The 15,804-nt window shown below is 47.0% G+C and overlaps 1 protein-coding gene across 8 annotated transcripts in view; it reads right to left on the reverse strand.

Annotated features, from left to right (window-relative positions):
- The window catches only part of MSRA (methionine sulfoxide reductase A), a 460,936-nt gene that overhangs the window by 243,555 nt on the left and 201,577 nt on the right, over positions 1-15,804 (reverse strand). The window contains exon 1 of one of the 8 annotated variants that reach the window (XM_040348100.1): positions 2,474-2,492. The exons of the other annotated variants lie outside the window; for them this stretch is intronic. The gene's annotated coding sequence lies outside the window, so the exon portion shown is untranslated. Of the gene's footprint in view, positions 1-2,473; positions 2,493-15,804 lie in introns of those variants that run through there. 8 annotated transcript variants of the gene reach the window in all.

The raw sequence follows: 15,804 nt of genomic DNA on the forward strand, positions 1-15,804 counted from the left end.
TTTAACTATACGCCAAAAAAAGCCGAACGGAAACGACGTAAAAGAATGTGACGGCCGCTCGTACGTTTGTGGATCGTCGGAAATAGCTAATTTGCATACTCGATGCGAAATACGACGAGAACTCCACCCAGCGGACGCCGAAGAATTGCATCTAAGATCCGAAGGCGTACGAAGACGTACGCCTGTCGGATCTAACCCAGATGCCGTTGCATCTTATTTTGAGGATTCGAAACAAAGATACGACGCGGGAAATTTGAAAGTACGCCGGCGTATCACTAGATACGCCGGCGTATTCTCTTTGTGGATCTGCCCCCAAAAGTGCAATAGCCATGGTATTTGTCATGGACTGGAGCCCATATCCACTAAGAGATGGACGGTGCAAGTGACTGCAGGAGCCCACCAGAGGCTGCATGGAGACATGGGTGTCCTAGAGCCACAAAGGGCAAACTTTGGGGAATGGGGGCACACTTGAAAACACAGGGCACAAAGGGGTTCACTGGAGACACTGAGTCTAAAGGGTATATTTGGCAACATCAGGTAGACTGGGACAGACTAGGAGACACATGGGCACACAGGGATGTACTGGAGACAGAGTGGGACACAGGGCAAAACAGGGTGCACTTTGGAATAAAAGGGTGCAGAGAGTGCATTTGGAGGCATACGGGCACACTTGAAGACACAGGGGCACACAGGACATACTTGGAGACACAGACCGCACTGCGGTGCACTTGAAGACACAGAGGTACACAGGAAACACTGGGTGCATAGGACTCATTTGGCACACTCATTGGGCTCATTGGAGACACAAAGGAAATAAAGGCCCACCTGGAGGCATAGGAGCATAATGAGAGACACAGGGGCATGCTTGAAAACACAGGGCACACAGAGGCTTACTGGAGATAAAGAGGTGCACAGGACATACTTAGCAACATCGGGCACACTGGGATACACTTGGATACACAGAAGTATACAGGGGTGTACTGGAGACACAGTGGAACCTAGGGCAAACGTGGAGGCACAGAACACAGGGTGCACTTGGAGATACAGGGGTACAGAGAGAGTGCATCTGGAAGCATAGAAGCACACTTGGAGACACAGAAGCACACTTAAAAACACAAAGTGTAAAGGGGCTCACTGGAGACACTGGGGGTGCACAGGGCATACTTGGCACAATCGGGTACACTAGGACACACAGGAGTACACAAGGATTTACTGGAGACACAATGAATAAATGACTTGTATAGCGCTACACAAGCGAACTGAATCGCCTCTGGGCGCTTTTTCCAGCCAGAGTCTGCTTGGCTGGTGCGGTCATTTTACCCCGTAGGATCTCGACACGCTTGGGACACACAGTCATACAACAGATATACATATATATATACTGGGCCAATTTTTGGACAGGATCCAATTTACCTACCAGCATGTCTTTGGAGTGTGGGAGGAAACCGGAGTACCCGGAGGAAACCCATGCAGGCACAGGGAGAACATGCAAACTCCAAGCAGATGGTGTCGTGGTCGGGATTCGAACCAGCGACCCTTTTGCTGCTAGGCGAAAGTGCTACTCATTGCACCACTGTGCTGCCCCCAGGGAATACTTGGAGACAAGGGGCACACAGGGGTGCACTTGGAAATGTGTGGCACATTGTGAGACACAGGGGCAAAAAGGGTGGACCTGGAGGCATAGAGGTACACAGAAGACACTGAGCACATAGGACACACTTGGTAACACTAAGCACACTTTGAGCCTCAAAGGTGCTAAGGGCGCTCCTGAAGGCATAGGAGCACACTTGGAAAGACAGGGGCACACGGGAAAACACAGGATTCAAATGGGCCTACTGGAGACAATGGGGTACAAAGGGCAACATCAGTCACACTGGAACACACTTGGAGACACAGAAGCACCCAGGGGTGCACTGGAGACACAGTGGCACACAAGGCATATGTTGGGAAAATAGGATGCACTGGAGTGAGCTTGGAGGCACAGGGTGCACTTGGCAACACAGAGCACACTTTGGGACACAAGGGCTCAGTGGAGACACATGGATGAACAGAGTGCACATGGAAGTATTGTAGTACACTTAGAGACATAGGGGCATGCATGAAATCACGGGGGGCAAAGGTGCTCACTGGAGACACTGGGTCTACCTGGCAATATCGGGCACACTGGGATACACTTGGAGGCACAGGAGCACACAGGTGCACTGGGGACACAGAGGCACCCAGGGTGCACTTGGCAACATGGTGTGCAGTTTGAGGCACAGGGGCTCACTGGAGACACAGGGGTGTACAGAACATGCCTGGAAGCCAAAGGAACACACTTGGAAAAACGGGAGCACTCTTGAAATCACATGGTGCAAAGGGGTTCACTGGAATGCACAGGGCATACTTGACAACATCAAGTACACTGTGACACACATGGAGACACAAGAGCACATAGGAGTGCACAGAACACACAATGATACACAAGACATACCTGGGGACACTGGAGTGCCCTAGAGGCGCAGAGGTGCCTTGGAGACACTGGGTGCACAGGGTATATTTAGCAACATGAGGCACACTTTAAAACACAGAGGCACACAAGGCGTACCTGGAGGCATAGGAGCCGACCTGGAGACACAGGAGTGCACATGAAGGCCTAGGAGCACACTTATAAATACAGGGGCTCACTAGAGACACAGGGGTGCACAGGGAACACACTTTGAGACACAGGAGTTTACTACAGATGCAGGGGCGCTCAAGGGAGGCACCTGGATGCATAGGAGCATCCTTGGAGACACAGGGGCACATTAGAAACACAGGAGGCACTGGTTCACATTTGAGAGGCACAGGGGCGCTCTTGGCACAGAGACACTGGGGAACAAGAGGGGTAGTCATACAATGAACATGGGCAGGTAAAGAGGCAAGGTGGACACAGAGGACTGGAGGCAGGCACAGAGGACATAGGTAAGTTTACTGCAGCAGCCACAGGTAAAATTACTGATGGCCTAAATGGCAAGGCGATGCATGGCTTGGCGTTCCAGCAACACCTCACTAGTCCTAATATGAACCACCTCTCTTGTCTTTAGGCGTAGTGACACGTTGCTAATGAAAATTTTCATTAGCGTGTCAACGAGGGGAGAGGGAGGAACCAAGGAAGGCGAAATCTAAACAGATTGAGCTTCAGCTTTAAGAAAGTGCAGGGCCCGGATTCCACAGAAAAGTTCTACTCGCAGCAAACAATGATCGATAGCCCCAAACCGCTTACAATTTCCACAGCTTCACTTTTCTTTTATTTCTTATCTGCGTTCAACTTACATCTGGAGCCCAGCAACTCGATAAGTAATTACCATTCACCTCTGCCTGTTCCACTCCATTACTCCGGCAATGATGAGTCAGGAGATGTAGTGCTGATACAGGAACAGCAAAGAACCATGTCATACACTCAACCCACTACGGTTCATTGGGAGATCATACCCAAGATTAGCTGCTATGAAGGCCCTGCGTCCAAAAAAACACTGACACGCAGAATTTTGTATCTCCTGCAATCGCCGGGCTTGATTGCCTGCATTTCTCCTCCGGATCAGTACAATCTATCTACGGAACGACTAAAGAGGAACTCCTTGCGAGAAAATACAATTTTGTCCCATTATTCATGTCTTGGGATGGTGTTCTTGGGGTTTCAGACCTCACTTTAAAAAGAAAGCGGTCCCTGTCTATACGTATAGAAGCTTTTTGCCCAATGTTGGGCCTGCACCGGTAATTGTCTGTAGGGATCTTCTGCGTGGACTTGACACAGAGGGCCAGATTCACAAAGGACTTACGACGGCGTATCTCCATGTATGCCGTTGTAAGTCCGAAAGTGCGCTGTCTATGCGACTGATTCATAGAATCAGATACGCCTCACTGAGGTAGATTCAGAAAGCAATTGCGTCTGCGTATCCATAGATACGCAGTGCAATTGCTTAGTTGCGTCGGCGTATCGACTTTTCTGTATTCAGAAAGCTCGATGCGCCGACTGCAGCCTAAGATATGACTGGCATAAGGCTCTTATGCCGTCTTTTCGTAGGCTGCATTCTTACGATGGCCGCTAGGTGGCGTTCCCGTAGTGGTCAGCGTAGAGTATGCAAATTGCATACTCACGCCGATTCACAACCGTACGTGTGCCCTGCGTTCGCATTTTACGTCGTTTGCGTTCGTCGGTTTCTGCGTAAGGCTGCTCATGCTATTAGCAGGGGCAGCCAATGCTAAGTATACCCGTCGTTCCCGCGTCGTTTGCGTAAGTGAATCGTGAATGGCGCTGGACGCCATTTACGTTCACGTTGAAGCAAATGACGTCCTTGAAAACGTCATTTACCGCAAAGTTTCCCGACGGAGCATGCGCACTACGTTCGGCGCGGGAACGCGCCTAATTTAAATGATCCACGCCCCCTACGGGATCATTTAAATTACGCGCGCTCACGCCGGCCAGTTTTACGGAGCGCCCGCGCAAATTACGGAGCTACTGCTTCGTGAATGAAGCGTAGCGCAAGTAATTTACGGAGGCGTAGCGTTAAAACGGTACGCTGCGCCTCCCTAAGAGTGCGCAGCCCTACCTGAATCTACCCCACTGTTGCCAAGATACGACCGACGTAAGTCTCCTACGCCGTCGTATCTTGGGTGCATATTTTTCGCTGGCCGCTAGGGGCCCCTTTTCTGTAGATTTCCGCGTCGAATATGCGAATGAGCTAGATACGCCGATTCACGAACGTACTTGCACCCGGCGTATTAATATACGCTGTTTATGTAAGGCGTATGACCGGCGTAACTTTACCCCTCATAAAGCAGGGGTAAGTCATGTTAAGGTATGGACGTCGGAAAAGCGTCGTATTTTACGTTGTTTGCGTAAGTCGTACGTGAATGGGGATGGGCGTAGGTTACGTTCACGTCGACTAAGCATTGAGCCGGCGTAACTTAGGGAGAAAACTCAACGTGATGCGCGCGTTTGCGCCGTTCGTTAGGCACGTCATTTACGTGGGGTCACGATTCATTTCCATACAACACGCCTACTTTGAATTACGCAGGCTTACGCCGGTCCATTTACGCTACGCCGCCGCAACTTACGGAGCAAGTGCTTTGTGAATACTGCACTTGCCTGTCTAAGTTGCAGCGCCGTAGCGTAAATAGGATACGCTACGCCCGCACAAAGATGCGCTCAGATACGTGAATCTGGCCCAGAGTATGCACAAGTGTGTTAACAGGAGGGGAGAGTAATGTGAGAAGATCGATGATCTGCTCAGTTAGCTTCTGTTCCTTCCCTGTGTCCAATCAGCAGGATTTTGGTGTGGTTTGATTAGGGATTTTGACCAGGTTGTGTTACGGGTCTGGCAGTTTTGTCTGACAGGAGTGTCGCAGTGGAGGTGCGTCCATAAAGGGCCCAGGAGATCCGCCCCCTCTCTCCTGCACCACTCTATCACCAATAGATAGATTCATGCATTGCATAATTCTATCTATTGTCGCCACTGCCGCCCCCTATTCAGGTGTCCGACCCCTTGTCGGGCACCGGGCATCTGAAATACAGCGGCTGTTTTTTTTTTTTGGAAGCGCCTGATTAGAGCCGTTGGCTCAAATAGGCATCCTGATTAGAGCCATAGGCCATATGAGCATAGGAGCATAGGCTCTAATAGGCTTCAAAATTGGTAAACAGCGGGCACAATGATGTGCATTCGCTGTTTACACAGTGTTGTGTTAGGCAAGCGAATAAATCGCTTTCCTAACACTGACCCGCCTCTTAGCCAATCAGGATGCTTAGGTCTGGTTACCTGTCACCTGAATGGCTGAAGCAACAGGCGCTGTCCAATAATAGCAGAGGACAGGAACAAGACAGGAGAAGACATTGAGGTCTCGGAGGGAGCGTGGAGGACAGCGCCGTGACCCGAGACAGGTAAGTGCCGAGTGGGGGGGGCACACTGGCAGCAATTGATGGGGCACAGTAGCTGAAATTGATGGGGCACAGTAGTGGCAGTTGATGGGCAAGTAGCGGCAATTGATGGGCATACTGGCAGCAACATACCTGCTTCCTCCACATACAATACAAGGTTAATAGCCCCACATTGTATGTAATGACACTAAGGGGCCGTCCACTGCCTAGGATGGTGGAGAATTGTGTCCCTTGAAGAGGAAGGATGTAGGTGAAATCCTGTTCAGTTCCCCCATGTGGGCTTTCCAAGTTATGGGCCCCTCCCTACAGGATGTGACCTGTTGCTCCTGCCCTTCTGGTCCCAGATATACGTAGGGTGGGTAGAGCCCAGGAGGGTGGAGAACTGTGTACCTTGAAGAGGAAGAATGTAGAAAATAATTCTGTGGAATTGTGTTCAGTTTTCCCAAGTGGGTTTCCCTAGCTATGGCCTTGAGATACAAGACCTCCGGGACTGATCTAAATGAAACAAGGGCTTTAGGTTACCTGAGCGTTCATCTTACATGAGCCCCAGGACTGTTCAGCTGGACTGTTGGAGCCCTGACCTGGAACTACAGAGAATGGCAAGCCTTGTGATGTAAATACACCTGACCACTTAATGGGTTGGTGCTGCCATGGACAAGGGGGATGGAGTAGTGGAGTATTCCTAGCCCACAATCTCTACATGTGTTTAGCAGACAACTCAAAGGTCTGAGGGCTGTGGGGTGTTCATAAACTTAAGCAGTGGGCCCTTGGACAGCCCTGTAATTCTTTAGGCCAATGGACTGCCCTGAACTTTTTTTAGGCCATGGGACAGCCCTGTACTTCTGTATTCCATTGGAGAGCCCTGTACTTCTGTAGGACCCTAGGCAGACCTGTACCCTTTGTAGTTTTCTATACAGATCTGTACTTCTATAGGCCCTAAGACAGCCTTGTACTTCTGTAGGCCATTACAAAGACCTGTTCTTCTGTCGCCCCCTAGACAAACCTGTTCTTCTGTAGGCCCCTAGACAGACCTGTTCTTCTGTAGGCCCCTAGACAGACCTGTTCTTCTGTAGGCCCCTAGACAGACCTGTTCTTCTGTAGGCCCCTAGATAGACCTGTTCTTCTGTAGGCCCCTAGACAGACCTGTTCTTCTGTAGGCCCCTAGACAGACCTGTTCTTCTGTAGGCCCCTAGACAGCCTTGTACTTCTGTAGGACCCTAGACAGCTATGTATTTCTGTAGGATCCTAGACAACTATGTACTTCTGGAGGCCCTAGGCCTAGACATCCCTGAAATTCTGTAGGCCACAGAACAACCCTGTACTTCTGTAGACTCCTAGACAGCCCTGTAGTTCTGTAGGCCCATAGACAGCCCTGTACATCTGTAGGCCACTGGACAGCCTGTACTTCTGTAGGCCCCTAGGCAGCCCCTTACTTATGTAGGCTTTAAGACAGCCCTGTACTTCTTTAGGCCCCCTAGACAGCCCTGTACTTGTCTAGGCCTTATAGACAGCCCTGTACTTCTCAAGGCCCCCCGAGACAGCCCTGTACTTCTGTAGGCCCCGAGACAACCATGTACTTCTGCAGGCCCCTAGACAATCCGGTACTTCTGTAGGCCCCTATACAGTCCTGTATGTCTATAGGCCACTGAAAAGCCCTGTACTTTTGTAGGCCACAGAATAGCCCTGTACCTCTGTAGGCCACTGTAAAGCCTTGTACTTCTATAGGCACCCGAGAGGCCCGGTATGTCTAAAGGCCACTGAACAGCCCTGTACTTATGTAAGCCACTGGATAGCTCTGTACTTCTGTAGGCCCCTAGACAGCCCTTTACCTCTGTAGGTCACTGGACAGCCCTGTACTTCTGTAGGGACCCTAGCAAAGCAACAACCACAGCCAGGGTGTAACAACTACGAATTACCATTTGCAGTATTCAGTACTCCATAACATAAGGCCTCCTTTACCTCTGATAATCTCTTGAAAGTTTTACCTCTTTTTTTTTTTTGCAAAAGTTACTATCAGTCAATTTGTAGTTCTATGCCTAATAAAATAAGCATTCAGTGCTATTCACATTGTGCTTGTGGGTACAATTTCTCTGGGACAAACATGATTGTATTGTGCTATCGATGTGAACACCTAATCACAAAATTGTGGCATCATTTGTGATGTTATTTGTAAGATTTCGTATTATTATCCCTGCGGTAAGTGATGTATCTGAGTACTGAAGTGTCTGAATATACTGGATAAATACAGCGATCCCTGTCATTATGGTCTGCAAACACAATCACGGAGAAGACATCAAACTTTTCAGCACCGCCACTGCCTGGGACAAATCTTTGTTATTCCATAAATTCTTTTCCATTTGTGGTAATTCACTTGCCCACACCATTCAGCTATCTATCAATAAAGCCAAGTCATTTGTGGAAATGGCTGCCTGAATCTGAGCTTTTGCTGCCCTCACAAGGCTGATTATATTGTGTTCTGTACTAGAAATTCAGAGATTCGAATGAATGAATTGCCAGTCCTGTTCAGGCGATATTACTGCTGTCAAGCACAAAAAAATAACGTGGAGGACTACATAGGTATCCATTAAGTGAAACCCAAGGCAGTATGGAAAAATATTTACTAAAACGAATACAGAAGTCCTCATCTACCTGCTCAGGCAGTAAACAGAACTCTGTCTAAGGCCCCTTTCACACTTGTGCGACTTCAAAGTTGCACGATTTTGCAGCGATTCGCGGCCACGTTTTTACTGCGATTTCAAGGAATGCCTGTGTAATTGGCATCAAAATCGGACCAAAAGTAACGCAGGGACTACTTTGAAGTCGGAACGACCTGAAGTCGTACTAAAATGAATGGTTGTGATTGGAAATCATGGGGAATGACTTGCCATGCTACTTTGCAGTCCCAAATTCTGGGACAAGTCGTACAAGTGTGAAAGGAGCCTCAAGCAGCCTTGCTCAACCAGTGTCCCGATGACCACTAGAGTTCCTCCAGAGGTTGGTAGAGGCTTGTTGATCAGTGAGTTAGGTTGAATTGATCTCCTGCCTGATGGCACCTACATTGTTTTACCACCAACTTCACTAAAGGGAGAAGAAGGACATCTTCTCTCTTCTCACTGTATCTAAAAATATTTTTAGCTGTCTGGATTCTTCCTTTGGCACCAAAGTAAAGAGACTTTTCTCCAATCACCACCAATGTAAGGGGGCATTTGTCCACCCACCACCACTGTAAGGGGACATTTGTCCACCCAACACCACTGTAAGGGGACATTTGTCCACCTACCACCACTGTAAGAGGACATTTGTCCACCTACCACCACTGTAAGGGGACATTTGTAAACCCAACACCAATGTAGAGGGGTATTTCTCAACCTATTACCAATGCATATGGGCATTTCTCCATTAATCACCAAAGTAAAGGGGCGTTTGTAGACCATTGTAAAGAGGTTATTCTCTATTTACTACCAATGTATGGGTGGAATTTTCCACTAATCGCCAACGTAAGGGGGCATTTGTCCATCCACCACCACTGTAAGGGGGCATTTATCCACCCACCATCACTGTAAGGGGGCATTTATCCACCCACCACCACTGTAAGGGGACATTTGTCCACCCACCACCACTGTAAGGGGACATTTGTAAACCCAACACCAATGTAGAGGGGTATTTCTCAACTTATTACCAATGCATATGGGCATTTCTCCATTAATCACCAAAGTAAAGGGGCGTTTGTAGACGCACCACCATTTTAAGGAGGTTTTTCTCTATTTACTACCAATGTATAGGTGGAATTTTCCACTAATCGCCAATGTAAGGGGGCATTTGTCCATCCACCATCACTGTAAGGGGACATTTGTCCACCCATCACCACTGTAAGGGGATATTTGTAACCCCAACACCAATGTAGAGGGGTATTTCTCAACTTACTACCAATGCATATGGGCAGTTCTCCATTAATCACCAATGTAAAGGGGCATTTGTCCACGCACCACCAATGTAAGGGGGTATTTCTCTATTTACTACCAATGTATGGGTGGAATTTTCCACTAATCGCCAAAGTGAGGGGGCATTTGTCCACCCACCACCACGGTAAGGGGACATTTGTCCACCCACCACCACTGTAAGGGGACATTTGTAAACCCAACACCAATGTAGAGGGGTATTTCTCAACGTATTACCAATGCATATGGGCATTTATCCATGAATCACCAATGTAAAGGGGCATTTGTCCACGCACCACCAATGTAAGGAGGTTTTTCTCTATTTACTACCAATGTATGGGTGGAATTTTCTACTAATCACCAATGTTAGGAAGCATTTGTCCACCCACCGCCACTGTAAGGGGATATTTGTCCACCCACCACCACTGTAAGGGGACATTTGTAACCCCAACACCAATGTAGAAGGGTATTTCTCAACTTACTACCAATGCATATGGGCATTTCTCCATTAATCACCAATGTAAAGGGGCATTTGTCCATGCACCACCAATGTAAGGGGGTATTTCTCTATTTACTACAAATGTATGGGTGGAATTTTCAACTAAATCGCCAATGTAAGGGGGTATTTGTCCACCTACCACCAATGTAAGGGGGCATTTGTCCACTCACCACCAACATAAGGGGACATTTCCCTGCTCACGAAATCATTAGGGGCTTTCTCCAGCATCAGTGATCATCATCTCAATGAGGACCAATTTGTACATCTCAGCTTCAAGGCTAATTGTCCCCAAACATATATATGTCCCCCATCCTCCTTTAACAGCATCAATCTATACCAAGCCCTTCAACATACACTATATTGTCAAAAGTATTGTGATGCATGCCTTTAAATGCACATAAACTTTAATGGCATCTCAGTCTTAGTCCATAAGGTTCTATATAGAGTTGGCCCACCCTTTGCAGCTATACCAGCTTTAACTCTTCTGGGAGGGCCGTCCACCAGGATTAGGAGTGTGTCTATGGGAATGTTTGACCATTCTTCCAGAAGCCCATTTGTGAGCTCAGACACTGATGTGGGCGAGAAGGCCTGGCTCGCAGTCTCTGCTCTAATTCATCCCAAAGGAGTTCTATCGGGATGAGGTCAGGCCAGTCAAGTTCCTCCACCACAAACTCGCTCGTACATGTCTTTATGGACCTTGCTTTGGTACCCCCGAGTGACGTAGCCGGGTCGCCATGCCCCTTTCTTATATAAGAATTATCAAAGAGCAGAACAGGCATACGGCGGGAAGCCTCCAAAGAGGCGAGAGCATTTTTAATTTTGTAAAGAGGGCTTCCAGATTATGATAAGCCTCCCACCCGCAGACCCTGACAACCACAGCCAAGGGTTGTCAGGAAGATGCCCCTGCCCCAAAGCACCCACCCCCTCATGTTGAGGGGATGTGGCCTGGTATGGTTCAGGAGGGAGGGGGGCGCACACACGCTCCCCCCTCTTTTCCTGACCTGCCAGGCTGCATGTCCGAATAAAGGTCTGGTATAGATTTCCCATGCCATTTTTTTTTTGGTGCAGGGTTTCCCCTAAAATCCATACCCTGAGGCTCTGTACACACGATCGAACATGTCTGCTGAAACTGGTCCGCAGACCAGTTTCAGCGGACAGATCCGGCCGTGTGTACAGCCTAGCAGACAGGTTTCCAGCAGACAAAAGTTTTAAAGCATGCTTTAAAACTTATCTGCTGGAAACCCGTTCGTCCGACATGTCCGCTGGTTAGTACGATTAACCAGCGGACCGAAATCTCCCGCATGCGTCGAATACATTTTACTTCCTGGTTTGCAGACGTGGCGGCGTCAACGTCACCGCCACGTCACCGCAGGGATTTTGGCTTGATGGTGTGTACAACCATCAGGCCCGAAATCATGCTCGGGACAAACCATTCACCCATCCCTACTGAAGGCATCTCAAGAGTCCACGAGTCCTAGTCTGGTGATGAAAAACAATGTGGGGGAGATTTGCTAAAACTGGATGTGTTCGGCGAATGTTCATCCCAAACTCATGCTCGGGACGAACCGTTCGCCCATCCCTATTGAAGGGAATCTCAAGAGTCCACCACAAGTCCTAGTCTGGTGATGAAGAACAACGTGGGGGAGATTTACTAAAACTGGATGTGTTCGGCAAATGTACGTCCCAAACTCATGCTTGGGCCGAACCGTTCGCCCATCCATTCCTACTGAAGGGCATCTCAAGAGTCCACCACGAGTCCTAGTTTGGTGACGAAGAACAGTGTGGGGGAGATTTACTAAAACTGAAGCGTTTAGAATCTGGTACAGCTTTGCATAGAAACCAATCAGCTTCCAGGTTTTATAGTCAAAGCTTAATTGAACAACTTGAAGTTAGAAGCTAATTGGCTACCATGCACAGCATGTTTCAGATTTAGCATTCTCCAGTTTTGGCAAATCTCCCCCGATTATTTGCCTCGGGTGTCAGAAAGTCTATGTATGTCACTGCCTGCCAGTGCCAACAATCTTTAGTCATGACTTTACTTTGCTACTTGATGTGATAAATAGGAGGCAGGGAAATGAAGGCCCGGGGTCTATAGTGCATGCACTCTACAACGCATCACTTACGTTGTTGGAACTTGTTATGCAAACAGAGATGTACTCCTCTGTAATCCATCACCTTCCAGCAAACAGGATTATTACACTGTTCTCAGTTTGATTCACACTAAACAATGATCTCCCCTTACTTTATCTTCTTTCCTTTAATGCAAACAGTACAAGGCCTAAACTAGAGACCTGCTTGGGTCTGTCTTTGTTAGCCCACACATCCAATGTACACCCTGATTTTGTATCTGGAGTGAATAAAGCAGCCCTTCTCAACCAGAGTTCTGTCAAATCCTAAGGTTCCTCCAGAGAATGTTAAGGGTTTCTTGAGCAATGAGCAATTTCTGACTCTCATATAAGTACCCACTGATCACCAATGCAAGGGACATTCTTCCCATGGATCACCAATGTAAGGAGCATTCTTTCCACTGACCACCAATGTAAGGAACATTCTTCCCACTGATCAACAATGTAAAGAGCATTCTTCTCACTGATCACCAATGTAAGGAGCATTCTTCAGACTGATCACCAATGTAAGGGACATTCTTCCCACTGATCACCAATGTAAGGGACATTCTTCCCACTGATCACCAATGTAAGGGACATTCTTCTCACTGATCACCAATGTAAGGAGCATTCTTCCCACTGATCACCAATGTAAGGAACATTCTTCTCACTGATCACCAATGTAAGGAGCATTCTTCTCACTGATCACCAATGTAAGGAGCATTCTTCCCACTGATCACCAATGTAAGGAACATTCTTCCCACTGATCACCAATGTAAGGAACATTCTTCCCACTGATCACCAATGTAAGGGACATTCTCCCCCCACTGATCACCAATGTAAGGAACATTCTTCCCACCGATCACCAATGTAAGGAGCATTCTTCCCACTGATCACCAATGTAAGGAACATTCTTCCCACTGATCACCAATGTAAGGGACATTCTTCCCACTGATCACCAATGTAAGGAGCATTCTTGCCACTGATCACCAATGTAAGGGACATTCTTCTCACTGATCAACAATGTAAGAAACATTCTTCTCACTGATCACCAATGTAAGGGACATTCTTCTCACTGATCACCAATGTAATGAGCATTCTTCTCACTGATCACCAATGTAAGGGACATTCTTCTCACTGATCACCAATGTAAGGAACATTCTTCCCACTGATCACCAATGTAAGGGACATTCTTCTCACTGATCAACAATGTAAGAAACATTCTTCTCACTGATCACCAATGTAAGGGACATTCTTCTCACTGATCACCAATGTAAGGAACATTCTTCCCACTGATCACCAATGTAAGGGACATTCTTCCCACTGACCACCAATGTAAGGGACATTCTTCCCACTGATCACCAATGTAAGGGACATTCTTCCCACTGATCACCAATGTAAGGGACATTCTTCTCACTGATCAACAATGTAAGAAACATTCTTCTCACTGATCACCAATGTAAGGGACATTCTTCTCACTGATCACCAATGTAAGGAGCATTCTTCTCACTGATCACCAATGTAAGGAACATTCTTCCCACTGATCACCAATGTAAGGGACATTCTTCTCACTGATCAACAATGTAAGAAACATTCTTCCCACTGATCACCAATGTAAGAAACATTCTTCCCACTGATCACCAATGTAAGGACCATTCTTCCCACTGATCACCAATGTAAGGAGCATTCTTCCCACTGATCACCAATGTAAGGAACATTCTTCCCACTGATCACCAATGTAAGGAACATTCTTCCCACTGATCACCAATGTAAGGAGCATTCTTCTCACTGATCACCAATGTAAGGGACATTCTTCCCACTGATCACCAATGTAAGGAGCATTCTTCCCACTGATCACCAATGTAAGGGACATTCTTCCCACTGATCACCAATGTAAGGAGCATTCTTCCCACTGATCACCAATGTAAGGAGCATTCTTTCCACTGATCACCAATGTAAGGAGCATTCTTTCCACTGATCACCAATGTAAGGAGCATTCTTCCCACTGACCAGCAGTGTAAGGAACATTCTTCCCACTTATCACCAATGTATAGGGCATTCTATTTATATGGCCCCCTGGTGTAAGGGTGGATGCTGATGGAGACCCTGATAAAAGGGGTTTTTAGATGGGGGATTGTGATGTAAGGGGGCTCTGATGGGGACCCTGATGTAAGGAAGGATTCTTATATAAGGGGTACTCTAATGCGCTAACCTCTTATTTTCTTATGTTTTCTTTTTTTTTATTGTGGCCTAAAATCACATCTTGCTACTAACAAAAACTCCAATTAAAAAGTGTTCATTCATTTGAATTTAATTCCTTCATCTTAAACTGATTTTGTCCAGGTTGAGAATATTTGTAAAATATGGAATGTGGCCCTCCTACTGACAAGTTTGGAGACCCCTGTCAAAGACAGAAGCTCTGCTCTGGTTCACAGCCACCAACCCGGACCATTTACCAAAGCAAGTATCCACCATATAAAGACCACCACACCTCAATACAAAATGGCGGAAGTTTAGCTAACTCGTGTCAATCCTTGAAATCAAAGCCGACAATTACCGTCCTTCAGTCTGCCGAGCTGACAACAAAGACGAGCACTTATCATTGGCATTGTTACTGTCTCGGAAATATGATAAGATAGTCAAGGCTGATAGAAATCCAGCTAAAACTAATAACACGCAAACAAAATTATAATTGCATTCATTCGCCCATTGCCGTTTATTAGGGTCATTGCAATCATGTGTAATTACAGAGCGATCAATTATTCCTTCCCGGCGCTATTGTGAGAGGTGTCATTTAGCCGGCAAGTAGGGGTACGCGCCTCGGAGAGTAATGAATGGGTGTAATTGGGAGTGACTGGCCCCCAACATGATCTCTCTAAAGATATTTGTTCCTTTCCACTCGCTGTCAGAACACGCACTTTGTGAGGGGAAATAATTGCGAAGCGTGCTTTTTAAGAAGAGTGACATTCCTGTTTAAAAACGCGCGGCGAGTGCCTGCCGGAAACAAAAGCAGGCTAATTTGCATTGTTTCTTGCTTTTACAAAATGTGAAAGTTTGTCGTTTTTGTTTTAGATCTCCTTGTAGATTTAGGAAAACAGATAATTCTGTACAGACAGAAACTTTTCAACAGAAATTAGTTAAACAAAAAGTATAATGGCGCACAGTGGAGTTACTAAAGCGCCTTTTACTGTATCCCTGTAGGGCAAGAAATAATTAGGTGCAATGCGGAATGAGAATTTTACAAAGTTCTCATACTTTTCTTGGAAGACTTTACCCAAGGTTGTTTTTTTATTGCACTTGATTGGAGGACCACCACTCTTTGGTGAATACCTGCTTGACTGCAGTAGACCAGTTGGAAAACATTCG

This window comes from Rana temporaria, chromosome 4, assembly GCF_905171775.1.
Source record: "Rana temporaria chromosome 4, aRanTem1.1, whole genome shotgun sequence".
NCBI lineage: Eukaryota > Metazoa > Chordata > Amphibia > Anura > Ranidae > Rana > Rana temporaria.